Source organism: Puma concolor, chromosome E3 (genome assembly GCF_028749965.1).
Source record: "Puma concolor isolate L17-30 chromosome E3, mPumCon1.1.hap2, whole genome shotgun sequence".
Taxonomy (NCBI): Eukaryota; Metazoa; Chordata; class Mammalia; order Carnivora; family Felidae; genus Puma; species Puma concolor.
In genome coordinates, this window is record NC_141682.1 from 6,306,514 (window position 1) to 6,334,230 (window position 27,717).

The 27,717-nt window shown below is 52.8% G+C and overlaps 1 long non-coding RNA gene and 1 other non-coding gene across 2 annotated transcripts; one reads left to right on the forward strand and one right to left on the reverse strand.

Annotated features, from left to right (window-relative positions):
* The first annotated feature begins 8,091 nt into the window (after nt 1-8,091).
* On the forward strand, nt 8,092-23,964 carry LOC147572906 (uncharacterized). Its single transcript, XR_015245401.1, has 4 exons — nt 8,092-9,035; nt 16,120-16,410; nt 17,254-17,316; nt 22,229-23,964. It is a non-coding gene; the product is annotated as an uncharacterized LOC147572906 (long non-coding RNA).
* TRNAQ-UUG (transfer RNA glutamine (anticodon UUG)) lies at nt 18,296-18,380 on the reverse strand. Its single transcript has one exon. It is a non-coding gene; the product is annotated as a tRNA-Gln (tRNA).
* Nucleotides 23,965-27,717: the final 3,753 nt, after the last annotated feature.

The window sequence follows — 27,717 nt, forward strand, 5'->3', positions numbered from 1 at the left end:
TGGGCTGGGGGGACCAGGCCTCACGTCTGCAGTGGGGCCAGGCCAGGCATCCGGGGTCAATGCCCAAGCAGGGAGCCCACTGAAACAGCAGTGGGTGTCAGCGTGGTGTGGGGCCACCCTCTCTGTTGTGGTTGGTACAGGGTCCAAGCCTCCACGGAGACGGTAAACACTCCAACCAGGGAGCCCACTAGTGGCTTGTGCAAGACGCAGCAGGGTTGGCTGGGGGCTTCTCCAGGGAGGGGACATCGTGTCCAGGCTGGGCCTGAGAAGGGCCCTGCTTTCACAGGGAGAACAACTACCCTCATCTCAGGAAGCTGGTTCTTAATTACTTTAATCTTTCCCTCAGCTCTTCGCAGCTTTTCTTTTATCCAAGCAAGTCAGCCCCTGCCCCCCACTGCATCCTGGGAGCAGGGGGGGCAGGAAGTCTGTGCCGAGAGACTGTCCCTAACCTCGGCTGCTTGAGGGGAGGGTGGGAGGGCGTCATCTTATCCCCACAGTTAATCCTGAGGTCCGCCGTGACACGCCCGCTCCCAGCGCATCCTGGGGTCCCCCCACTCCCCGTGCACCCCGCAGCCATGCATTGGCTCGAGCTACTGTAACAATGCACCCTCACCCTGTGCAGCTTTGACAAGACAAGTTCACAGTCTCACAGTTCTGGAGGCGAAAGTCCCCACTCAAGGTGTCTTAGGGCTGTGAGGGACAGTCGTGTTCCAAGGCTTTCTCTAAGCTTCTGGAAGTTCTCTGGCTTGTGGCGACATAAGTCCTAACCTCATGCGGTGTTGTGCGTGTTCAGGCATGTGTGCATGCGCGTGCCTGTGTCCACATGTCCCCCTCCCCTTTTTTTAAATGTATCTTTTTAAAAATGTTTATTTATTTTGAGGGGGGCGGGGCAGAGAGAGAGAGTGAGAGAGAGAATCCCAAGCAGGCTCTATGCTGTCAGTGAGGTTCGAACTCAGGGATCGTGAGATCGTGACCTGAGCCGAAATCAAGAGCCAGACACTTAACTGGCTGAGCCACCCGGGCACCCCCATACGTCCTCCTTTTTTTTTTTTTTTTTAATTTTTTTTTTTAACGTTTATTTATTTTTGAGACAGAGAGAGACAGAGCATGAATGGGGGATGGTCAGAGAGAGGGAGACACAGAATCCGAAACAGGCTCCAGGCTCTGAGCTGTCAGCACAGAGCCCGACGCGGGGCTCGAACTCACGGACCGCGAGATCGTGACCTGAGCCGAAGTCGGCCGCTCAACCGACTGAGCCACCCAGTCACCCCACGTCCTCCTTTTTAAGAGGACATTGGTCATATTGGATTAGGGCCTATCCTAATGATGTCATTTTAACTCTGTAAAGACCCGATCTCCAAAACGAGGTCACATTCTGGCGTCCTGGGCGGTTTAGGATGTCAACATACGGATTTGGTGAGAGATGCGATTGAAGCCCTAACACGGCGGTATCCAGCCCGCATCGCAGCCTCACCCGGAGGCAGTCAGAGCCCTGCTGCTGTGAAGCTGCCACTCCCACGGGGACCCTGTGTCCCTCCAAAGCGGTTCCACAGGACCCTGGGACCAGGGCTTTTATCGGGATGTTGTTACAGATGGCACCTCTAAAAGCTGTGTTTTAATACCCTCTCAGCGGCCAGCCCTGCTCCCCGCGACCTCCCAGCCACAGCCTCGTGTCATCACGGGCCCCACTGGCTGTTAGCGCTGGGCGGGGAGGCGGGTGTCTGTAATCATCTGAACTGCTGGCAATGGGGGGCAGTTATTTGGGGGACACATTGCAGGGGGTAGGCGCCAGGCGGCCAGCCTGCTGCCGAGCCCGGACGTGCCTGGACGCACGGCGGCAAGGCTTGAGATTCAACCAGAGATCAGGTCCCCGCCCTCAGCTGCGTGGTTCTTCTCTTTCCCAGCCTTTTCTGCAGGTGATTTGGAAGCTTCCAGTGGAGATACCCTGCGGGCACACCGTCCCAGGGGTGTGTCCCACCCTTATTCCTGCTCAAAATGCAAAATACACACGCAGCCAACCCTCACTTCTGCAGACGGCAGCTTGGATTGCACACCTGTTCCCAACACAGCCTGGAAGAGCGTTTCATCGCGTTCCTTCGACGCCCCACATTCAGTTATCTCTTGACAAACGGTGGGCTCATATCTAAATTAAAATAAACTAGACGGGAGTGCCTGGGCGGCTCAGTCAGTTAAGCAACCGACTTCAGCTCAGGTCATGATCTCGAGGTCTGTGAGTTTGAGCCCCGCACCAGGCTCTGTGCTGACAGCTTGGGGCCTGGAGCCTGCTTTGGAATCTGTGACTCCCTCTCTCTCCACCCCTCCCCTGCTCATGCTCTGTCTCTCTCTGTTTCTCAAAAAAATAAATGTTAAAAAAAAATTTTTTTAAATAAATAAACTAGACCCCTTGTTTTTCATCAGAGGCAGATGGGCTCGTGCCTTTGAGTCGGGCTTCTTGGGCGCATCCGAAGGGCTCGTCAAGGTCACGGGGCCCGAGGACTTGCTGTGACAAGGGAACAAATCATGTGGCATGTCCCCCAATCTGACAGGTATGCGGATTGAGCCGAAAAACTCGGTCACAGAAAAAGAAACACTAATGCCGGTGCTGGGTCAAGGGCAGCCTTGGGTCCCAGGGGACCCCGCCCAGCAGCTGCTCTGTGTTTGGGTGGGGGACGGGGGGCTGAGAATGAACAATCAGAGTGCAAGGGCACACAGGGACCCTGGAATTAACATCATAATCACCATAACTGTTATTGGTGGGGAGTTAGCTCCAGACCAAGTGCCCCATATCCGTTATCCTCTGATCTCACCATCTCCTTCCTCCTCCAGGACCCCCAGCGCCCAGGGCCCAAAGTCTCAGCGTGCTGTGTGGAATCCACACCCCTGACCCTGTTTGTGGGCGTGTCTGTTGGTGAGGCCGGAGCGCGTAGTACTTGAAATCAGACCTGGAATCTGAGCCCGGCTGTGCCATCACTCACCGTGTGGCTGGGACTGACTCACCTCTCAACCCCGACCTTCCCCGACCTTCAGGCTCCTGATCTGTGAGTGATCGATCACTCCTTACCCACTCCACTGCTTTAGAGGAGAAGACAGGCAGATGGGGCATGATTCAGGTAGGAGGCGGGTGGAGAGGAGGCTGGACAGCTGAGTCTGTGGTGATTACAGTGGGGAGTGTGAACTTCATGCCACAGGTAATGGAGAGCCAGGGAAGGCCTGTGAGTTGAGGAAAGAGTGTTCTAGTATCATCACTGGGGTCAGACCGTGAAGGGGGTGGTGATGAGAAGGGATGGAGGGGAGGACCCTCTCTCCCCGGTGGGCCCGAAGGACACCTGCGGGGCCACAAGGCAGCAGCCCAGGGCTGGCTCTGAGGGCACACGGGGAAGGGACAGCCAGGCCCCGGGCCAGGTGTGCCCCAGGTAGAGCTGAAGCTGGAAATACATTTTCCCATCCAGACCCCTGTCGATTATCCTTAGAGAAGCCAGATTCTGCCTGGGGCCTGGGGATGTGTCAGGCACTCAGGGAGACACATTAGCCAGTCGGGAGGACTCTGAACCATCCCCAAACCCAGCCCTTCCCAACACTTGGAGAGACCCTGACCTGCCAGGCCGGTGTGGTGGGGAGGGCCCAGGAGTTCAGGCTCAATCTCGAGGCTGGCTCTGTTGGCCTGGAGCTGTGGCTCATCAGAAGAGAGGATGTTCCTTACAAGGCCTGGTCACAGACAGAAGTGTGGATCCAGATGCCCCCAGCGTCACCCCCCAGCCCCCGTTCACAGCTGGGTCTTGAACCTGGGTCCTCAGGCCAGCATGGCCCGAGTGCAGCCCTCAGCTGGGTAGAGGTAGCTCGGGGCCGATTCAGTTTGATTGGACCAACACCACCTGCAGGCCTCAAAGCCCTCAGCTCCCCAGGTCTGCAAGCTGCACCCCGCCTTGCCTGTGCGTCTCCTGCATCACGAGGCCCCTTCAGCCGGGCCCGGCTCTTCTCCTTTGTAGGACCCACCGTGACCTCGGCAGGTGGATTCTGTGAGGTCGTGGGGGGTTTCGTGTGCATAGATACACAGCCCCCCAGATAGAAACTGCTTCACGTGAACAGGGCCACCACTGCCACAGCCTTCAGCTGTGTCTCACACTGGAGGTGCCCCGGGATTTTGTCCCGTCTCTCTGGATCGAGTGTCCCTGCTTTGGGCCTGCCCCACGGCCCAGAGGGAGGCGGGGACACAGCAGGACGGTCCTGCCCCTCACTCCACTTCGCACTGGGAACACGACCCTGCCCCTCACCGGTGGCCCTCCGTCTGGGTGCCTCATTTCCCATCTTCACGGAGAGACCCTGTGTCAACTTGTTCAGGCCGCTGTAACAGAGTACCACAGGCTGGGGCCTTAAAAGGGAACTTACCGTCTCGCAGCTCTAGAAGCCCAACATCAAGGTGTCGGCAGGACTGGTTCCTTCTGAGGCCTCTCTACATCCCTTGAAGATGGCAGTGTCCTCCCCATGTCCTCACGTGGTTATCTGCCTGTGCACGTCTGTGTCCTGACCTCCTCTTCTTACAAGGACACCAGCCACGTTGGGTTAGGGCCACCAAATGGCCTCGTGTGACCTTACTCGCCTCTTTATTTTTTTTATTGATTTTTAATGTTTATTTTTGAGAGTCAAAGAGGGACAGAGTACAAACAGGCGAGGGGCAGAGAGAGGGGGAGACACAGAATCCGAAGCAGGCTCCAGGCTCCGAGCTGTCAGCACAGAGCCCCACACGTGGCTTGAACTCACAGACCGCGAGATCATGACCTGAGCTGAAGTCGGACGCTCGACCGATCGAGCCACCGGCTGCCCCAAACCTTACTCACGTCTTTAAAGGCCCTGGCTCCAGTCACGTAATGGGGTACTGGGGACCTCAACATATAAATTTTCAGGGGACGTGATTCAGCCCGTAAAAGCCGTCTCCTCAGAAGGGCCTTCTCTGACCAGCCCTGACCCCAGTCTCCCTCTCTGTCACCTCCCCCAGGAGCACCCAGACTCCCGACCCTGTGCTCCCCACACTACTCAGCCCCCCACCAACCACGAGGACGGAGGCCTCTCAGGAGCAAAGGCTGTCTGGCAGGGGGTGGCCCCTGTGCAGGGTGTCTCTGCCCCACGCAGGCTGTTGAAACAGGCCCTCCCGGTCCAGGGAAGGGCACTGGCATTCTCCGGAAGCTTCTGCGTCTCGTGCCTGTGGTTTGGGAGGTTCCGGAAATGAGGGGCTGCCCCATCATTTCCGGAAACAGAATTTGGTGGGGCGGGTGAGAAATGGCCTGCGGGCTCCAGCTCGCCTGCCTGCAGCCTGGCGGGCACGGGCAGCTCTTTCCCCCTCCGTCCCAAACCCACAAGGGGTGGGCGTCCCAGGGAGCCCGTGCTCCCCATGCCCCCTGCCCGCACCCGGGGCCCCCGCGTGCCAAGCCCTCTGCTCCAAGGGGCTACGCTTCCCAAACCCACTGCCTAATTACTTTGCTCCCACCAACCGCTGACAGGCAGTGACGACAGGGCAGGAGACCTATTTGGTGGCAGATGTCACACGGCTCCCCAGCACGTCCCGGGCAGGAGCCCTGCACCTGCACACCTTCATTAAGCAAGTTAATTCCTTGCCAACCTAAGGGCCTGATCAGGCCTTCTGCATGGAAAGCTTCGCACCCTCGCGGCCTTGGGGCATCCCTGACTCCCACATAGGACCCCGCTTGGGGCTCTTCTGAACATTCCAGAATCCCTCTGTCCATTCTTTAATCCCCCCTCTCCACAGCAGGCTCCTTCTATAATAAGGAAGTGTGAGGTCCCCACCCACAAAGCCACTCAATATTTCACAATTAACAAACTCTTTTGTGATGCCTGGGTGGCTCAGCCGGCAAAGTGTCTGACTCTTGATTTCGGCTCAGATCATGATCCCATGGTTCGTGAGATCGAGCCCCACATTGGGTTCTGTGCTGACAGCATGGAGCCTTCCTGAGATTCTCTCTCTCTCTCTCTCTCTCTCTCTCTCTCTCTGCCCCTCCCCTGCTTGCTTGCTCTCTCTGCCTCTCAAAAAGTCAATTACAAATTCTTTTATATACTAGGTTATTGGAATCCTCTCTGAGAGATCCTGTGTCCACTTTACAGGTGAATAAACTCACGTGTAGAAGAGGTAAGTGTATTAGAACTCTTCCAGTGGCAAGTAACAGAAATTATTCAGTTCAATTTGATTATGAAGTGCAGGGGTGGGGGGAAGTGTAATCTCTTGGGTCATACAAGTGAAGATTTAGGAGTAGGGGTAATATTGGCTTCAGGTATAGTTGGATCCAGGTGTCAAAATGGGTCTTCAGTAATCTATCTATCCTCAGTTCTTGACTCCAGGCCCTCTGAGCTGGCCATATTCTCGGACAGACTCTGTCCTTACAGTGCAAAAGGACCAGCAGCTACTCCAGGCTTCTGTCCCACCAAGTGCATCACCACGCTGAGCAGGTCAAAGCGAGACAGGTACTGGGACCTACCTCCTGCCCTTGACACCTTGCTCAAGGATTCACAGAGACCATCCAAACCCCCTTCCTGGCCTGGGCTGGCTAAGCTTGCTGGCCCGGGCTCCCTTGGACCACCTTGCCCAATGGGGCAAGACATCAGACTCTGCTTCTCCAGAGTCCCTCCATCCTGCTGCCTGCTCTGTCTATACTACCAACACCTTTTCTCCGTGGCCCAGCCACTGTGCTCTGCTCTAAGTCATGTGCAGTTACCAGAGGGTACCGGCCAGATGGTGGTCTACAGGGGCCCATCTGAGGTGGAGGACCCTCCAGCTCACGGGTTATGTTCAACGGGCACCTCCATCTACAATAGCTCCCCAAACCCACCAGCTAGAAACCCTACGGTGCGTGGTGAGTGTTGGTCCACAGAACGGCCACCCAGAATGGAGCTCCATCCACAGTGGAGGGTGAACCAGCAGCCTCAGCAAGGGGCCACAGGAGTCATTAGGAGATGCTGCGTCCTGCACTCAGGGACAGGGGACAGTCCCACCTGCAGGCCAATCACAACTTTATTGAGCTGGGCCCAGCATCAGGGTCCCCCATTCCCAAGGCTACAAGATCTGGAAGACAGCAGCTGACACCACAGCTTCCGGAACTTCATTGCATTTTTCTGTCCCCTGAATCACCCAGAATTTGAAGACTCCAAGCTAGGCATGCACCAGAAACTCAACAGATGCTTGTGGAAGCTAAAACGTTTCTCATCCGTCTGCCTTGGCCCCATCTGCAACACTCACCCCTTCCTCCCTATTGCAATTTCCTGAGGGATCACCCCTCACCATCACGAGGCCAGTGGCTATAGCATAGGGAGGCTTGGCTGCTGTGGCTTGGGTAGAAGAATCTGCTTGGATTGCTCACCATATTTCAGTTTTTCGTCAATAATATAGAAATATGAGTAGCCCTCTTTCCATTGCAAGTAAAAGAAACCCAAGCTCAAACATTACTTAAGCAGAAGGAAAAATGTGAGGATTCAAGTTACTAAAACATCCAGAGTGAGGACTTCAGGCACGGTCGGATCAAGGGGCACAAGCCCAGTGCTCAAGGCTCATTCTCTGGGCCACACTAGCCTCTGAGTTGGTTTTGTGTGGATGGGCTCCTTCTTCTGTGCCTGTGTTTGAATCTGCACTCCCCTAACACAGATCCTGAGACAGATATTTGAGTGAAAATCTTTTATTTGGGAGTTTTGGGAGGTAGGAAGTGAGACAGGGAAGGGAAACACTCAGCATAGTACATTGCTAAGCAAATTGCCCCTACGGGTACCTGGAGGTTAAGCCCACTGAGGAAGCCAGGGAGACTGTTCAGCACGTGCCCCAGGGTTGTTCTGCCTGAGGGGCGAGGGAGCTGGGCTGTTTGCCCACCACTGCGCATCCGTCCATCCAGTTAACTCCTGGCACCTGGTGAGCTCACTCCCCAGCCGGGGAAATCTCTGAGGCACGGACCTGTAGGAAGCAATGCCTGGGGTTTGCTCTGTTTGGACCAACCGATTCTTGTTCCGGCCTCTGAGCCAATCACTCCGGCTAGCACTGATTGGCCGAGAGGATCACGTGTCCTGGCCTCCGCGGAATCTGCTCAAAGTCCTGTTAGGTCACGGGCTCACCCCAGAACTTGGCACACGCGGGCTGAGCCTGTATCGCGTGTTCGCCAGGCCTCCTGCTGGTCCTCCCCAAACCATACGGCCGAAGACGAGGGGAGGAAAAGGGGGTGTTATAACCAGGAAAAAAGGGACCGGTAGCCGAGTAGGGGGAGACCACAGACCTCACCCCCAGAGACCCATTGGGTCGTTTGAGAATCAAGGACAGTCAGCTGTGGAGTGTGGAGGGCAAAGCTCGGCACCTGACGGGCACCTGGGGCTCGTCTAAGCCAGCGACCCCCACGCCCCACGGGGTCCGCGGATGTGCCGCCCTAAGCCTGCCGCTTCGGTTCCCCCTTTTCGGGGCTTTCTTTTTTCTTCCGCTAGATTTTTGCATTTTTCTGAAGTCTCGGACTTCGTTTTTTTATATATATATATACAGAAAAGAAAATGGGGAAAAAAATTTTTTTAAGCTGCAAGCCAGAGCTGCCTGTGCCTGCTGCCTTCCCCGACCCTCGCATCAGCTTTGCGAGAGTGTGCTCGCTCCCCAGACGGCAGAGGCAGCCATCGGGTCGGGGGCCAGGCCTCGGCGGCGGCAGGCGACGGTGATGGGGGGGGGGGGGGGGGCGGGCAGCCGGCCCCATTAAGTCAGCACAACCCGCCCGGGCGTGGGCGAGCAGAGTCCTCCGACTTGGCCCTCGTCAAGGGAACTGTGCAAGCAGCCGGCTAAATTCTACGGCCTCGTGGCTCAAACACAGGCTCATCACAGGCTCTCCTAAGGTCTAGCTGGGGCTTCCTGGCATTATGCTTTCATCCGGGACACGCTTATTGAGTACTTGCTACCTGCCAGGCACCGTCCTAGGCACGGGGGACACTGCAGTGAACGGAGAAGCCCAAACCCCTGGCTTGGCGGAGCGTACATTCTAGCAGCGATAACTGATTGTAAAGGTAACGATTAGGTGAGTTGGATGGTGTGTTAGGAGATAGTAAATGCGATTTAAAACTAGATGAAGGTGATAGGGACCTGGAGAATGGGAGCGGGGTGGGGGTGGGGTCTTAAGGGGGTGGGCCAGAGTGGACCTCCTTGAAAAGGTGAAGCGCCATCAGAGATTTGGAGGAGAAGGGAAACGAGCCGCTGGATGTCCCAGAGACCAGGGTCCACCAGTGAGGACAGCCGGCGCAAAGGGCCTGGGGTCACGCGTGCCTCGTGTGTTCCAGCAGCAAGGAGACCAGGCGCAGATGGGGCTTGGGCAAAGAGGACAGAGGTTGGAAGTGGGGTCCTGCCCGCCCTCGTAAGAACTTCCCTCTGTGAGGTGAGCCTTCAGAGGGTTTGGACAGAAAAGGGAGGGGAAGAGGCAGGGCCCCCCCACCTGGTGCTTTCCCTCTGGCTGCCTGCTGAGATTAGATTGCAGGGACCGAGGTGGACTTGGGAAATGCAAATGCAGCTGAGGAGGACGGCTGGGAACTGGGTGGGAGCAGAGCAGGGTGGATTCTGGATACATTTGGAAGGACAGATTAGGCAGGGGGTGTGAACAAGGAAAGGAAGTCAGGCAGGTCTCCAGGGATGGGGCCTGAGTGTGGTGGAGTGGCTGGAGCGGCTGTTACCTAGGTGGAGACATCCTTCAGCAGGGCTCGGGGTGGTGCAGGGAGGTGCTGGGAACTCAGTTTGGGGCTGGAAAATTTCAGACACCCAAGTGAAAATGTCAAAAAGGCGACTGTGCGTGTGGGTCTGCAGGTGTCAGAGGGATGCGTTCGGGGGTCATTGAGGGAGTGCAGCGGAGGGAGAGGTCCAAAGCCCAAGCCTTGGGGCCTGGTTAGGACTTAGGGAGTGATAGAGAAACCTGCCTGCAGGGTAGGAAGACAGTCCAGGAAGCCAGGGGGAGAAGTTCTCCCAGGGGCTTGGACTGAGCTCACAGAGCTCCAGCGGCGTCTGGAGGGGCCGAGTTTTGAGTTTTCAAGAGGAAGGGAGCCCAGGAAGGTCGTGCCGCACAGCCGAGCAGGCAGATGGGCCACTGGAGCAGGGGGTGGGGTGGGGAGAGCTTTCTTGGCTGCAGCAATGCCGGCACCTCCCTGCGTCTACACCGCGGGAGTAGAAAGAAAGGGCGCATTCCTGATGCAAGTCGTGCCTTCACCGCTCACATCCCCGGGGGCTTTTACCAAATTCAGAAGGAATCCAGGCGGCCCACAAGCTACCAACGGCCACCCCCAGACAGATGTCACCACTTTCCCGCCCGTGACTCCTTCAGGCTGATGCAGGGCCTGGCAACCCGTTCCTGCCCCCTCCCTCCCCCTCCCTGGCTGAATAAGTTAGGCACTATTCTAAGTTCAAACTAAATAAAGCAGTGTAGAGTGACTAATTCTTTGTGAAATGTATGCTCCCCAACGTCTTTGCTGCTACCAATGCCGGGCACCATTTATCACCCTGATTTCGGCTGTGTGGATTCTGGAAGGAGCTCCCAGGCTGAGGTGGCCTCATTTCCAGCAGCAGGGCAAACGCACCTGAGTCCCCCACCCCTTCGTCTTCCTCCCCACCGGGGGCAGGGCTGCAGGAGCGACTCTGGGGTCTGCAGTAAATAGGGGCGGGTTTGTAAGAGATGCCATCACCCATGTGGCCATTCGCAAGGCCACCTCAGGACTTCACAGTTGGAGAGGATGGAAGGAAGGTGCTGGGCTAGGCTGGGCCAGAGACCGTTTCTTAGAGAAGATGTGACACAAGCAGGACCCCGAGGGCCAGGGGCTTCGGAAAGGTGACGGGAAGCTCTGGGGGCACCTGCTGAAGGGCTTGGAGTGAGCAAACACGTGGAGGAGGGTCTAGAAGAACATGAGTGGAGCATGGAGGGGAGGGAAGGCCCTTCCTCCCCCAGGCCCCATCCTTGCCTGTTCAAACCTGCCCCTGATCCTCAGGCAGAGCCCTCTCTCCCCGCTCTGGACTCCCAGCCCCTCAACCTTCCCTGACCCCAGCCCAGTGGGGTCATCTGTGTCCAGACTGGCCTTCTCCTAGACTGGACACTCCTTGCTGTGTTGAAGTCTAGGAGGAGGGGCATCCGAGAGAGAGAGGGAGCAGCCAGTGCAAAGGCCCTGAGGTCCAGCATGCCTCCATGTGCGCAAACAGCAAGGAGACCAGTAGCCAGAGAAGTAGCATCCCAGGTCTGGTCCATAGGCTGGCGCAGGGTAGGAGCCTTCAGGATGACAGGTGAATGAATGGAGGGAGGGGAGGATAGAGAGATACGCGCGTGTCCGGTGGACAGCCTCCATCCGGGTTTTACCGCAGTTATGTTATGCTCTGGTCCTGAAACGTGCCTGTTTCGGTGTGCCGTGAGCGTGGGGGTGGTTGCGGAGTCCCGTCTTCGTCTTGCTGGGACCATGCAAAGCCGTCGGGAGCTGGATATCAGGACCCCGATGATGAACCCAGGCTGGTGGCACCTGTCTGCCTGGAACACAGGCACCCCTCATGCCCATTGTGGGAGCCTCACTCTTCTGTGTAAGATGCGGGGCTGGCTGAGGTGTCTGGAGTGGAGACAGGAAGAGAGGCCTCGGACAACCTAGCTCTTGTAAACAGCGCTGTGGGCTGGAGTGGGTTTCCTTCTAGATGCAACTGGGGATGGCAGGAACCTTCCTGGAGACCCCAGAAAATTCTGAGTCACCTTAGGGAAGGCACTAGAAGCAGGGGCAGGGGCCTGGGAGCCCTGAAATCCTCGGCATCTGGCTCCGAGTTGGAGCAAAAAGCCGAACGTGGACCCTCCTCCATCCTGTCGGAAGAGTGAGGGCTGCAGGTGTGGACCCTGGAGGCTTCCACTCAACTGATGTTTGGTGCTGCTTTTTTTTCCTCCAGAAGGAGTCAAGTCCAGGGGCCAACTCAGAGGGGAGGCCTTGACTCCTGAGGGATCATCTTAGTAAACAAACATGTATGTACTAGGTACACCTCACGGGTCTGATCGTTACTTCTCATAACCTTGGAGGCAGCAACCCAGTTCCATCTTAAAAGTGGGAAAGAGGCCCAGAGAGGTTGTGTGACTAGCCAAAGGTCACAGAGCACATGAGTGACTGAGTTGGGATCCAAACCAAGATTATCTGGCTCCCAGGGGACTCTACTGACCCACTGCTTGATATCAGTCTGAATCCTGGTCTCAAGGAATGGAGGTTTTGAGGTTGGAGAAAGCATTCGATTTTCACCTTGAAGGAATGATTCTCCCATCCCCAGAGTTCAAAGGGGCCTCGGTTATTCTTTCTACTGTCAGATTTCCCAGAAAATCAAAGGCACTAAATTTATTGTGTTTAACACGACTTCTCAAGCATCCCAATAATGGCTCTGATTTATAGCCAACGCGTTGTTTTAACCACATTACAAATGATAAAAATCAGTCCTGCAAATACACCTCAAGAGAAACTGTATTAAAGGAAGAAAAGAAGCCGTGAGATTAGATGTTGCATTAAAAGATAGAGTGATGGATTAAGGCCCAAAGTGTAAATTTAGTGAGACTCGCCAGAAAAAGTTGGAGGGGCAGTAAATCCAAAGTGACAATCTCTGTGCGGTGTACCAATATTTGTCACTTTTATTATAGTTTGTTCAGAAGTTGTAGATGGGTCATTATTTTTTTTTTAAAAAAAGCACAACAAAGTTCAATAAAGCTTAGAAATGAAAGCTGCTTTTGCTTCAGATACAGCCTAAAACCTCAAATCCAACCCACTGTGTCTGATCACAGAGTATTACATAATGGAAGTTTCTTCCTGTGATGTCCAGAAAACATTCCAAACCCAGAAAATGTGGGGAAGGCTCTTGGAGGATCCCAGGTCATACCCGGAAGGCAGGGAAAGACAGTGCCCACATCTAGAAAGTGGCAGAACCCCACCCCCACCCATGCCCTCATTAACGGCAATAACAATGACAATATCAGAGGGTCTGACGTTTCTCCCTGTCACTCATTCAAGGGGCTTCTGAGAGCCATCTCTTGGTCCTTTCTGGTCCAAGCTGACCCATCCATCAACCAAAGTGGGTATGATCAGTCCTTGTAGCACCAGGTGGCTTTGTAGGCACCTCTATTCTAGCCGCTCCCTCTGCCTGTTGTGACTTCTTTCACCTACTTCGCTTCGTTCCCTACCTCCTCCTTTTTAGAAGCCCCCACTGTCTTGGGGCACCTGGGTGGCTCGGTGGGATAAGCGTCCGACTCTTGGTTTCCGCTCAGGTCGTGATCGCACGGGTGGTGGGTTCAAGCCCCACATTGGGCTCTGTGCTCATGGTGTAGGGCCTGATTGGGCTTCTCTCTCTCTGCCCCTCCCCACTTGCGCTGTCTCTGTCTCTCGCAAAATAACATAAATAAACTTTATTTTTTTTTTTATTTTTTTTTTTTAACGTTTATTTATTTTTGAGACAGAGAGAGACAGAGCATGAACGGGGGAGGGGCAGAGAGAGAGGGAGACACAGAATCGGAAACAGGCTCCAGGCTCTGAGCCATCAGCCCAGAGCCCGACGTGGGGCTCGAACTCACGGACCGCGAGATCGTGACCTGGCTGAAGTCGGACGCTTAACCGACTGAGCCACCCAGGCGCCCCAACATAAATAAACTTTAAAAAAAGAAACCCCACTGTCTCAACGAGGTCTACTCTGAGCACTGTCTTTTAAATGCTCTGTTTATTGAGGTGTGATCTGCAGGCAGTGAAAGGCATAGAGCTTAAGTGTGTAATTCAATGAGTTTTGACAAATACATCCAGGTAAACACCACCCAAGCCTAGATATGGAACAATGACCATCATCCTTCTTTAAAACTTCAAATTGTTTCCCCTTCTCCATCCCCTGCTGCTTGATATTTTTCTTTTCCCATGATACTCATCACCTTCTAATTCACTTACTGATTTTTATGTGTATTTATTTACTTATCCATTCTATTTTTTACCCATTTACAATATTACTGCGTATGGTCTTTTTCACCAAAATAATGTAAGCACCACAAGGGCGGAAATGGTTCTCTCTCTTGTTCACAGATCCCAAGAGCCTAGAATAGGGCCTGGGACATAGTAGGTGCTCAGTAAATATATTTGGAATGAATGAATGAATCCCCACTTCATAGATGAGGACAGTGAGTAAATTGCTGAAGAGAACACCATGAGTTGGTAAAGGAGTAAGAAAGTGAACTCAGGTGGTCTGGCTCCATGGTACCATGGGTGGTCAGTGTCTCATGACGCCTCTCAAGAATAAGAAGATCCACCAGGTTAGGCTCACCCAATAGTCCACCCAATAGGCCCAATAGTCCTGCCTTTCCCAAGGCTTCCAGTCACCATCTTGCTTCAGCCTGCACTCATGAGTCTCCTGTTCTTTGTGACCAGCTCATCGGGCAAAACAGAACATCCACTGATGGTAGAGACTGGCCTGTGTGCACTCGTGCTCTGGACTGTGAGCTCATCAACTATGGGGCCATGTTTGGGTCACACTGAGGTCCATGTGCCCACATAGTGACCTCCCAAGGCATAGACCAAAAATGCCTGTTGAAAATAGGTGGATAGATAAATGGATGGGTAGGTGGATGGATAGATGGATGGGTGGATGGATGGACAATTGAATAAGTAACGACATAAATACATAACTGTACTTCCCAGAAAATCTTCTGGAATCACAGAGTATATCACCAAGAATGGAGACATATTAAGACAGTGAAGGTTAGGTGGAGACAGACTTGAAAAGCAGCTGGCATTTGTTTTGGGGAGATCTGCTGTCCAGATACCAAGGCCCTCATTCCACCCAAAGGCTGATTTGCTTGGATGGAGTGAAGTGAAAATACAGAAGCAATTGGATAGGACAAATGCACACTACAGTGTGGACAACCTCCAGACCTCATGGCTTTCCCACTCAATTTAAAGATGAGTTTATAATCTGGAGGAATCTCAAGCATGATTAGGAAAAGGATTATTTGGGGATAAGAGACAACCTCCTAGTCCCAGCCCCAATGCCTTACTCATACATGTCATGTAGGTAGCTTCCCACTCTGCCTTCTATTTTAGGGGAACTCTGATCACCTCCAAATCCTTCCCCCGAGCCCTGTCCTCCCAGTAGACTCAGAGGAAACTGTTTCCCCTAAGGGTGTAACTTTGAGTATGTTTCTGTTCCCCAGAATTCAAGCTTCTGTCAGTTCTGTCGAAAGAGGTTCTTTGTTGTCATATTTTTAAAGAACTCTAGAATTGCTCTACCAAAGTTTCCCCCAAAGAGCCCGAGACCCAGACCTGCTTATCAGATGTTATTAGGACCTAGCAGAATCCTGTGGACATGGGAGGGGAGAGGAGACAGACTTGGAGATCTAGCCAAAAAGCCATTCCTTCTCTTTCTTTCCTTCCCCTATAGATTGGCACATGGCCAGTGTGAGGACAGTCACATGGGGGTTCCCCCATGGACCATACCCCCAGCATTCACACTTTTGTATGGTTTTCTCCCACTCTGGGCTTGGCCATGTGACCTGCTATTGCCAACGGGATGTAAGGGAGCTTGACACAAGCAGAGTCCTGAAAGGGCACATGCAGATTAGGGCTTGTGCTCTTGGAAGATTCCCTCTTAAAACTCTAACACCCTGCTGGGGAGACCATGCTGGGGTGAGAGATGTGCTCAGCCAACCCTCAGCTGTTCCAGCCATCCCAGCCAAAGTGCCAGACATATGGGTGAAGCCATCTGGAAATTCTCAACCCCAACTGAGTCCCCAAGTGACCGCAGCTACACAAGGAACACCAGATGAGACCAGCAGAAGAAACTTCCAGCTGAGCCCAGTCCAGTTAACAGAATAAATACATGGTTGTCATTTTTAAGCCATCAGCTTGTAGAGTGGTTTGTTATACAGTGTGGTGGATTAAAATATGTCCATAAGTTTTTTGTTACTCCCCCCCCCCCCCCGCCCCACCACCAAAAGGAGCCTAATTCTCCTCTGCTTGTGTGTGGACTGGACTTGGTGACTCACTTCTAACGAATAGCATTAGGAAGTTCTTGTGTGTGACTTCCAAAACTAAGTGATTAAAGGCATTGCTGCTTCCTTCCCCTTTTTCCCCTTCTCCCCCTCTGTCTCTCAGACAACTGACTTTGAGGAAAGCTAGCCACCATGTCATGAAGACACTCAAGCAGCTCTAGGGAGTGGTCCACACGTGAGGAACTGAGGCCTCCTGCCAAGGGCCATGTTGAGTGCGCCATCTTGGAAGCAGATCATCCAGTCCCAGTTGAGCTTTCAGAAGATGGCAGACCCCACCAACATCTTGACTGCAACCCACAAGAGACCCTGAGCCAAAACCATTCATCTAAGCCACTCCCGGATTCCCGGCTCTTGGAAATCGAGTGAGATAATAAATGTTCATTATGTTGAGCTGGTAAGTTTTGGGGTGATTTGTTATGCAGCAGTAGATAATTAACACACCCAGCAAGAGATAACTGAAATAGCTGGTGTGCTCTGGTACCATGCCAGAGGTTGTCAACGTTCTAGACTGTGACATGGCATATGGCCTCTCCTCCAAGCTTCCTGAGTGTTGCTTGTCCTGGCTACTCCCCTGGAACCCCCAAACCTTCTCTTGATTTCCCAGTTATAAGGGGGTCATCTCTGGCCTGGCAGGGGTCCTACAGAACCCTGGAGCCTGCTCTGGCATATGGCCATGTCTATCCACAGACACCAAAGCCCAATTCATGGTGATGTCAACTATTTTGATGCCCCCTCACTCACTCATTCTCGGGGTTAGCAGAGAGTCGTCATGGCTGTCTTCATCATGGCTGTCTTCACAAGGGAGACCTGTGGTGTCTCCCTCCCTATCCTGCCTCTCAGAGGGAACAGCCGACAGGGTGATTTGGGGGAGGATGTTTTCCCAGGACGTCTCCCTAAGGAACAGGGTCTCTTGTGCAAGAACCAGAAGGCTGTTTGACTCCCACCTCTTCTGGAGCCCCTCACCCTGCCTTATACAAGCAAAAAACATCTTGCAGACAAATGCATGTACATCTCTCTGCTTTCCATCCCTCCCTTTGATGGATTTTCCTATCAGTAGAGGGATGCCATCAGAGCATCACAGAATGAAGCTCTTATGTAAATCTGCCCCTTAGGACTCCCCCTCCCATAATCAGGCATTTTCATACATTGCTGGTAGGAGTACAAAATGGTACAACCCTCCCATGGAGGGAAATCTGATCATAGCTAACAAAACTTCATGCATTTTCCCCCAACCCAGCAATCCCAGTTTCTGGAATCGACCCTGAAGATACACTTCCAATGATACTACACAGATATACTGGTAAGTGATGACAGCATTATCTGTAATAAACACTCATACATCAGAGAGTGGCTGAAAAGCCTGTGGTACATTCGCATAATGGATACTATGCACTTGTTGGAAAAAATGAAGATCTCTGTATCTTGATATGGAGTGGTTTCCAGGATACACTGCTGAGTGGAAAAAGCAAAGTATAAAAAGTATTTACTGTGTGGCTGTTGTTTGCATAAGAAAGGAAATTATATATATATATATATATATATATATATATATATATATATGCTAATTTAATATATATATATTAATCAGCTCTATATATTGACTAATATCGGCTAATTTTTGCAAACAGATACATCAGACAGTAACCTCAAAATTAATGGAATTGGCTACCCCAAGGGGGCTGGGGTACTTCTCTGACTATACCTTTTTTATACAGTTTTCACTTTGGTATCCAAAATGAACTCAACAAGGTTGGAGGGAAATGCCCCAAATGATTAAGAACATAAAAACAACAACAACAACAACAAACCAACAAAAAACGAACCATACTATATATGAAACTGATGACATAACCATATAGAGAACTTTTTACAAAAAATAGTTAATCCAGGAGCACCTGGGTGACTCAGTTGGTCAAGCATCCAAGCCTTGATTTTGGTTCGGGTCATGATCTCACGGTTCTTGGGATCGAGACTTGCATTGGGCTCTGCACTGAGTGTGGAGACTGCTTGAGATTCTCTCTCTCTCTCTCTCTCTCTCTCTCTCTCTCTCCCTCTGCTCCTCTCCCCCACTCATGTTCTCTCTCTCTCTCTCTCTCAAAATTAAAAAAATTTAAAAAAATAAACAAAAATAGTTAACCCAAAGTTAAAAAAAATTTTTTTAATGTTTATTTATTTTTGAGAGAGGGAGAGAGAGAGACAGAGCATGAGTAGGTGAGGGACAGAGAGAGAGGAAGACCCAGAACCCGAAGCAGGCTCCAGGCTCTGAGCTGTCAACACAGAGCCCAACGTGGGGCTTGAACCCACGAACCTCGTGATCATGACCTGAGCCAAAGTCAGATGCTTAACCAACTGAGCCACCCAGGCGCGCCTCACCCAAAGTTTTTTTAAAATCCCCTCAAGCTTTCTTAGTTGGCAAGTCTCAGCCACAATAGGTGTTCAATAAATGCTTTCTGAAGTGAGTGAGTGAATGAATGAGTGGATGGGTGGATGGATAGGTCAAGGACAAAGGCAGGGAGCTGGGTGTTTTATTTTCCCCTTAGCCCAGATGTCTCTGGGCCAGTCACAATTTATGTAATGTAAAGTCTTCGTATTGCAAAAATGAGCCGCAGGCTGTTTCCATGGCCCTCTATGACATCTCATGCTCCCCAACACGATTCTGAAATCCCACTCTTGCTGGCTTCCTCCCATTCCTGGTCCTGCCCACCCCCCACTTCCTTACCAATCTCCCAGGGGAGATGCTTCTTCATAAAACGATTGCTATTTCATTTGTTTGCTGGGACTGCCATAACCAAGAACCACAACTTAGGCAGCTTAACAGAAACGTATTGTCTCTAGGTCCTGGAGGCCTGTGGGGTCCAAGATCAAGGTGTTGGCAAGGTTGGCCCCTTCTTTGGGATCTCCTTGGTTTGTAGATGGCTGTCTTCTTCCTGTCTCACATTGTCCTCCCTCTGTATGCGTCTCTGTGTCCAAATTTCCCCTTTTATAAGGATGCCGGTCATATTGGATTAGAGCCCACCCTGATGATGTCATCTTAACTTGATCATCTGCAAACAGCCTATTTCCAAATAAGGTCACAATCACAGGTACTGGAGGTTAGGACTTAAATACCTTCTGGAAGGATATAATTTAACTCATAACACTTGCAGATGACCGTGACCTGGACAAAGGCATTGCTGGTAACCAGCAGGACTACTATACAGATTAATTATTAATACATATAAAACATCAACAACAGTGGGGGGGGGACGTAGCAAGTACATGACTGTTTATGACGATGACAATGAGGATGATTACATACTGAGACATGGCCTCCACTCTCACGCATACTCTAAGGGCTCACCAAAGAGCAGATGACACCCCAGTGAGCCACCTGCCAGTCATTTTCTGTCCTACCCTCAATGACTGGCCGCTTGACAGGTTCACCAGGCCCGTGGCCCAAAGTGACAGGTCTGGTTCTGTGTGTTCAGGCTCAGAGGAAGCCCAAACCACTTATAGAAAAATGTGAATCCGAGAAGGAAAACTAATACCGGAGGGACCAGGGCTATCTTACATTCCCAATGCCAGTCGCCTTGACACTCTGTTGTAGATGTGATCAGAAAAGTTTCAGCTCTCCAGAGTCTCCCCAAATGTTCATAACTGTACACAGGATTTGGCATCAAGAAGATGCCCGAAGAGCAGGCGGGTTTGTGCTGCGTTGGCAGACAACAGGGTCCTAAGGATCAGAAAGGCCGGCACTGCCCACTGGCCCACGCGGCCGGGAGGTCTGCCTAGGACAGCCTAGGAGGAGGGCTGGGGAGGAGAGGCCCCTTTCTGGCCCCCGTATCACATAGACCTGCGGCCACCTTTGCAGGGAACTCAGGCTGGTGTCTGTCCGGCTCTGCCCCGGGGTGTTGCCCTGGCTCCACAGTTCCCTCAGGGTTGGAGAGCCTAGACCGCCCCTCCTCTTTCCCCTCGTCAAATACTAAGCAATTATGTCAAAAGGATGCTGAAACAGGAGACAGCCCTGGCGGGGGCTGGGAGGTGGGGGTTGGGGGGGTGGGGGTGGGAGGCGGGGCCGCAGCTCTTGGCTTAGTTCAAGGCACAGGGTCCCATGTGCTGCCAGATGACAGAATGCATTTGTGCATGAAAAGAGAAGCCTCAGAACAAAAGACAGAGAACAACACATGCCCCGCTCTTGGCCTTGGTGATGCTTGACATTTCTGGGAAATGAATTTAGCGCAAAAACCAACAATTCAAAACCTTGTGCCAAGTAGCTGATGCGAATAGAACCAGTGGGGGAAGGAATAACGTGAAGATGAAGCAGGTCCCAAAATAGCTGTCGTTTGCTGCTGCGTCCACACGGGCGGAGGGAGGCAGGCTGTCAAGGGAGCTGTGTATGAAAGCAGGAAAAGAGGTGGGAGTGAGGGACCGGCTATTGAGGGAAAGAGTGTACGTGTATGGGTGGTGGGGCTTGGCGGGGGGCGGGGGGGGGCGGATATTCTGCTTTATTCAGATTCTCGGTCTATAAACTCCCATCAAACCGTCCAAACCCAAATTCCAATTCCCGCGAGGGCCTGGCCGCTTACCAAGCCGTGGCCGTCGTGTCCCAAGGCCCTTCCTACTCAACATGTCCCAGAAGGACTTATTCTCTCTTTGCCCGCCCCCAACACACCCCAAACTCGCTCCTTCCCACCGCCCCCCATCTCAGGGCGAAGGGGGGTTGTCTTCCCCTCGCCTTCACCCCATCCAAACTGCCTCTGTATCTTCCATGTAGAGACGGCCTTGGGCCGTGTGAATGGGCACAGGCTTGAGAGCCAGACTGCCAGTGTTCTGGGTTCAAATCCCACTCTCCCACTTACTAGCTACGTGACCTTGAGCAAGTTTGTTTCAGGGTCCCCTTCCGTAAAATGGTAATGACAACAGTACCTGTTTTCTATGGCAGGTAGGAGATCTCAATGACTTAGAACTTGTAACAGGACAGAGCTGTCCACATTAAATACTCAAGAATGTTGACTCTTATTATCTCTGTCATTAGTGTATCCTTGCTCTCAAATATGCCCCATTTCCCTGTCCCCACTGTCCCTTCCTGAAATCTTCTCTGCCCTCTCAATCTTCTTCCCACCTCCCCCTGCCACTGGGGCATCCAGGGTGATGGTCAGCCAGGAGGGCTGGCTCCTGGGCAGGGCCAACGCTATTCCTCATCTCAGAGGTTGAAGGGACAGCCCTGTCCCTCCCCTTAAGACCACTCCCGTCCTTCCTGGCCCCTAGCTACTCTTACCTTGGAGGCTGTAGTGTGTTGAATAGCATGTTCTCCAAAATTCACATCCACCCAGAACCTCAGATCGTGTGATCTTATTTGAAAATAGGGTCTTTGCAGATGTCATTGAGCTCATTTGAGGTCATGCTAGATTAGGGTGGGTCCTGAATCCGATGGCTGGCGTCCTTATAAGAAGAGGACACGACACAGAAAAAAGTACACCCAGAGAAGGCGGCCGTGCAAAGACACAGACAGAGACCAATCAGAGTGAAGCAGCCAACACAAACATACCAAGGATGGCGGGAAACCACCAGAAGCTGGAAGAGGCAAGCGGGGAGACCCCCTAGAGACTGGAGGGAGCGTGGCCCTCCCAACACCTTGATTTTGGAACACTGACCTCTGGAAGTGTGGGAGAATACGTTTCCATTGTTTTACGCCATCTGGTTTGTGGTAACTGGTTACGGTGGCCTCGGGAAACAGCACCTACGTGTCCCCGTGCTCCTCATTCAGTACCCCTGACAAGCAGCCACCTGGGAGTCAACCTGCATCCCTGCTGACCAGCAGCCAGGATGTGACATTTTGTAGGTGTGTTTTATTTTATTGTATTGTATTGTATTGTATTGTATTGTATTGTATTGTATTTTATTTTATTTTATTTTATTTTATTTTATTTTATTTTATAGAAAGAGAGAGCTAGCACGAGGGAGAGGGGCAGAGGCGGGGGGAGAGAGAGAATCCCAAGCAGGCTCCATGCTTAGCATGGAGCCTGACACCGGCTCAATCCCACGACCCTGGGACTGTGACCTGAGCTGAAGTTGGACACTCAACTGACTGAGCACCCAGGTGCCTCTATTTTTTTTTTTTTTTTGACGTTTTGTAGATGTTTAATTAAATTGGTATTGATTCGGATTTTGCAATTTCTTTTCCATATTGCACAGCCAGCGATAGCTTTTCCCTGTTTCAAATGTTTTCTTAGTCTTTGAAAAGCCTCAGCACAAAGGCCCTGTGCTTACATGACCTGGTAGGTGCGGGGAGCACCCCCACCCTGATGCCTCCTTTCCGGACTTGGAGATGCCCCCGGGGACGATGCGAACTCTGCCCGGCCGCCACTCGCTGCCTGCCCTTGGTCAGAGAAAGCGGGCCCACTCCTGCACTGCCAGGGACCAGCCTCAACGCCTCCCCCATTGGGGCTATGGAGGGGGCAGGCGTCCACTCTCTCCCCACTCCCTGGGGCTCCTCCAGTTGGACCCTACAGAGCCAGGCAGAGGTTTGGCCAAGGGGCAGTGGGTCGCCAGTGGGCGGAGACCCTCCCTAACATTCCTGGCCTCCTCCAAGCCTCTGAACTGTCTTAGAGATTGAGACTTTACGAGAGAAAAGGTTAATGCCTGACCTTCGGGAGAGCCCCCCTCTTGCCCTGCCCTTCCTTCGTGGATTGCACCCCTGCCCTTTGCTTCCCGTGGCTCCCTCTCTGCCGGTCTCCCGTGTGCCTGTCCCCCACCTGGAAGGCGCCTTCCGCCTTTTGCGCCACCCAATGCTGACTGTGTCCACGAGATTCTCAGGAGGCCTCGAGCCACATCCCGCCCTGAGCCTCGGTCTCTTCCTGTGATGAAGCAGGAGCACAGAGTGCGGGTGAGCATGAGAGAGGGTGCCTGTCTCTCGCGTCACTGGGCGGCCAGGCGGTGCCTCAGGACAGAGTGTGACACACGTGCAGCCAAGTTGAAGGCAGTAAGTACCACCCAGGGAAGAGACCGGTGCACGACGGAGACCACGGAGAACACACACACACACACACACACACACACACACACACCGAGCTCAGGTGGTCAGGTGGGGCGGGGTTTACTCGCAGCGAGGTTGGAGAAGACAGATGCACAAGCGCCAGCCCCTTGCGGTGCCTCAGTCCCCCATGGGCTGCCCGCACCCCACTTCCTGCTGCAGCGGAAGGGCCCCAACCCATCCCGTGTAGGGTCTGAAATACAGACGGCCGCGGGCCAGCCTGTGGGCCACTGACCCACACGCTCGAGCAGAACGAAGGAACACGCACTGGGTCTGAAATAGGTAAAGGCACCCCCATGCGAGGCAATCATCCCTTCACAGCCTGCGGGGGCTCCCTACCTCCTGAGAAAGAAGGGTTCCAGGCCAGGGTCCATCCTTATGTGACCAAGCAGGGACCAAATGGCTGCATTTCCCAGCACAGCTCGTTAAGTGGCACCTGTTATTTTACCTCCAGGCTTTCTCCCCTTTCCCTCCGGGGGCCATACCTCCACTCGCCATTATTTCGCAGGCTGTGAATCCCTGACCCGCCCCATCCACCCATACACTAAGGGGGCGGGGTATCCTGCAGAGCAGATCACCGTTCCCACCCATCTCGGGACACTTAACCCTCTGGTGTTTCAGGGTATCCACCTATAATGTGGAGCCCCACGCCACATTCGTGGGCCGTGGACCTCCTCTTCGAACAGCGGCTGCCCCTCCCCTCACAACCTGTGCCATTTTACGGGATTGTTACCTTGTGGCAATGGAGACAAGTGGCAGCTACGTCCCCGGTCTCCATGGCTCCGTCCATATCATGAAGCTCCAAGATCCTAATGTCCCCGTGGTGCAACTTTTAACTTCTTCTTAACTAAGAATTAGCTCAGAGGTAATTGCTTAAATCGCACCGATGAAAATCAATACGGAGTAAATTAAACGAAAAGCAAAATTTATCCTGAACGTGTTCCTTGTCGCCTTTGAATAATGCGATGACAAAGCAACTATTTTACCTCCCAGGCTTGAAGTCTTTGTTCTTGGACATCTCGAACGGAGATGTAATTATAGGGCCCATTTATCAAAAAGATTAAGGAAATCGGGGAATGGGAATTGGTTTGCAACAGTTTTGCGGAAATTAGATCAACGTGACTCTCGGGTCTGCGTTTTTCATGCCGAGTCCGGAAAGTTTCTCCAATTGCACCGTTTTCTGGCTTCCCTCCCAGCCCCACAAATCAACAATCTCACACAAGGTTGATACAGAGGGAGTGTCGGAGCCGAGCGCAGGAGGCCAAAGAAAGGCCCTGCATCCCATCCTAACATGGAAGCCTGGGCCTCTCCACACTGGCGGGAGAAAGACTTGTTTTTCTCAACCCTTGTTGCCAAGGATACGGCATCCAATCCTCCGGATCTGAATGAAAGAGCCTGGTTTCCGGGGTTTTTTGTGCATTTCATAATTTAGAATGCGTTTGGCTTTCATTTGCAACCCGGCCTGCCAGCCCATCTCCCCACAGCTCTGCAAAGCTAACCCGTAATGAACATGAATAAATCAAACCTTCTCCGCTCCAGCTGCCTCCTGGGGACGAATTTGGGGTGTTGGGAGGATCAGAGGATTCTCCTGGTTGGGGGTTCTCGAGACCCACCCTGGGAGCGGCACCCAGGGAACTTGTACAAAATGCACGCAATTGATCTCTGCTCACAGGGAGAGGCCCGGGTGGGTTTTGCAGAAGTTCCCTGATTGTTGTGGTGCACACTTTGCTCAAGAACCTGGAGTCCACACCCTCCCTTCTGGTGAGGCGACTGAGGCCCCAGGAGGGGAAGAAAGGTCTCCAGGAACAGCCCCGAAGGTCATTAGCAGCAGCCCCAGCAGTGCCACGGAGATGGGAGCAGAGGCCCCTCTCCTGGCTCTGCTACTCGCCACCTGTGTGACCTTGGGCAAGTTACTGGATGACTCTGTGGTCAACTTCCTTGGCTATAAAATGGGGAGAGTAACAGACTGTCCTCTTGCTGGGTTACAGGAGATAATACACATATACGCCGGCATGTAGTGTCCAGTATTAACTTTTACCATGTGTGTTTGTTGGTCCTGCATCATAATGAAGAAAGTGGGGCCTTGGAGATGCCTCCCTGCCTCAGCTGGCCATTCCAGATGTTTCCAGGGACGGTCATTTCCTGGTCCAACCCTGGCCCGGCCTGCCCTCTGGGGAGCACTGAGCCATGCTAGGTACCCTAAGGGCCCTGGGCACACAGGCCTCCCCACCTACTGGTTTTTGGGCACATCTCCAGGCTCCATCTTTGGCTGTGTCATCTTTGCACCCAGAGTCCCGTTCTATACCTCTCTGAAAACTCTGGGAAATTGTTCCCCATCTCGAAGCTGTATTCGTTTCCTGTAGCTTCTGTAACAAAGTGTCACAAACTGGGGGGCGAGCGGGCTTATAAAAGCGGAACTGCATCCTCTCACAGGTCTAGAGACTAGGAGTCCCAAGTCAAGGTATCAGCAGGGTTGGTTCCTTCTGGCAGCTCTGAGGGAGAATACATTCCAGGCCTCTGGCTTCTGGAGGTTGCTGGCGATCCTTGGTATTCCTTGAAGGAGCATCACTTCAGGTCCTGGCTCTTTTCCCCCACATGCCTGTGTCTTCTCTTGTTTCTTATAAGGACACTTGTCATTGCATTTAGGGCTCACTCTGTTAATCCAGGATGCTCTCATCTCGAGATCCTTCACTTAGTTACATCTGCAAAGATCCCTTTTCTAAAGAAGGTCATATTCCCAGGTTATGGTGGGGGGGGGGGGTGGTTAAAACTTAGGTATATCTTTTGGGGGCCACAATTCACTCCACAATTTCTGCATTTCCTTGATTCTAAGATTCTGTTTCCTCCCATATTTTAATGTTCCTGAAATCTGCATGTATCTCACGACCAATGATCATCTCTGATGCAGTATTTTGCCCCCTGCCCCAAGCTGTTATTAAATCAGTGGTGGTTGTATCTTCTTATCTACAATGACTTGATGAGGGAAGGTAGGTAGTTCAAGGCTCTGGTCAAAGGAACCCACGGATGTTCCAGGCTGGTGACTCTCCTTGCTGGAGGCTAGCCCTGTCCCCTCTCCCTCTGCCACCTGCTAGCAAACATGGGGCACCCAGGTTGAGTCTCAGAGGGCTCTGGCCCAGACCTCTCCTTTGGCAAGGCCAGCCTAGCTTTCTCACCACCACTGGAGGGCTGTGGTTCTGTGACCTACACCCCACAACTGCAGCTCTCCAGGCCCAGAGAGGAGAGGATCAGCCTCTCCTTTGTTCATATCCAACCTTTCTCACCCCCCGGGGCTCATTCCTGATCCTTTGAATGTCAGCTATAAATGTTACCTCTTCAGAGAGGACCACTCCGTCCCAGGCAGTGTCCCTTCCTTCGCCCCTTTTCATCCCACCCAGCATACACACACAGCTAATCCCTCTTGATCATGACAGTGGTAATCATTTTGTTACTTTTTTGCTTTATTTTGATCAGTCTTCCCCCCTAGACTCTCTAGCTCCATGATGGCAGTGCCCAAAACCCACTAATTCACTCCAATTTCCACATTTCCAATTGGCCACCCAAAGCACCTGGCAAGCGAGTGAAGGAACAAATGAACACGTGAATGAAGAATGAATGAACGAGTGGGTGAATGACTTCAATCCACAAAACACCCCCAGGAGAGATTTTTACAGCCCAAGACACTGAGCTCAGCGAGTTACGTCCGGATGCAGGGAACACGCAATAAGTGAGGCTCCAAAGTCCTTTATTAGCAACAGACAAGTGTCATTAGATACAGTTTGCTGTCGAGTCAGAGCTGGCCCCTGGTGCACAGAGGGTCCCCATCAGGAGCAGCTCAGGCTGGGCACCCTGACACTCAGCCCTGCTCCTCAGGGTCCAGCCTGGGGATCCTACAAAGGGACGGGTAAGACCCCCAGCGTGAGAGTCTCCTCGCAGACCTCCCCCTGCAGGGAGCTGGACTGACCCAGGACCCCCAGTGCTGTGCTCTGGGACATGCTGCTCCCAGCTGGTGACTGAGGACTCCAGGCCTCCCCAACAGCCTTGCCAAGACCCTACGATGCTCCACCCCACAGCCCCTCCCTCATTCTTGCCTTCCCTCAGTGTTCACCCTACATCGTGGGCTTAGAGGACCCCAGTTTTTCCCACAAGTGTTTCTCCTAATAAAATTCTAACACGGGTCTTAGCACCCAATCTCGGGGGTGCAGAGGGAGTCCTATCTGCTTGTGAGGGGACCTGCAGGGATGAAGCTCCAAAACAGTCACTGTCCTGGGCAGTGGGGACAAAGAAGGGGGTCCCCAGCTGGAGCCCCATGAGGCTGCCAATGTGCTGGCAATTGGGTTGGGGGCACTGAAAGGGAGAAGCTTGAACTCGAGCAGTTTCGACTGCAGGCATTCCAACTCAAACCGGCAGAAGCGAAAAATGAAAGGCTCATGTATTAACCGAAAGTCCGGGGAGGTCTCCCTCCCGACCAGGGAGGGTGCAGGGTTCCGGCCTGCGGGGCGACTTCCCCGGCGCGCGGTCGTCCAAACGCCAACTTCCGGCTCAGCCAGTCTACGGGAAAGCCCACATGGAACGCTGTTTCTGATTGGCTCAGCTTGGGTCACATGCCCAACGTTGACCAATCCCTTTGGCCAGGGAAATCAAGTGTTCTGATTGGCTAGGCCTGGACACGTGTCTGGGGCCTTGGCCCAG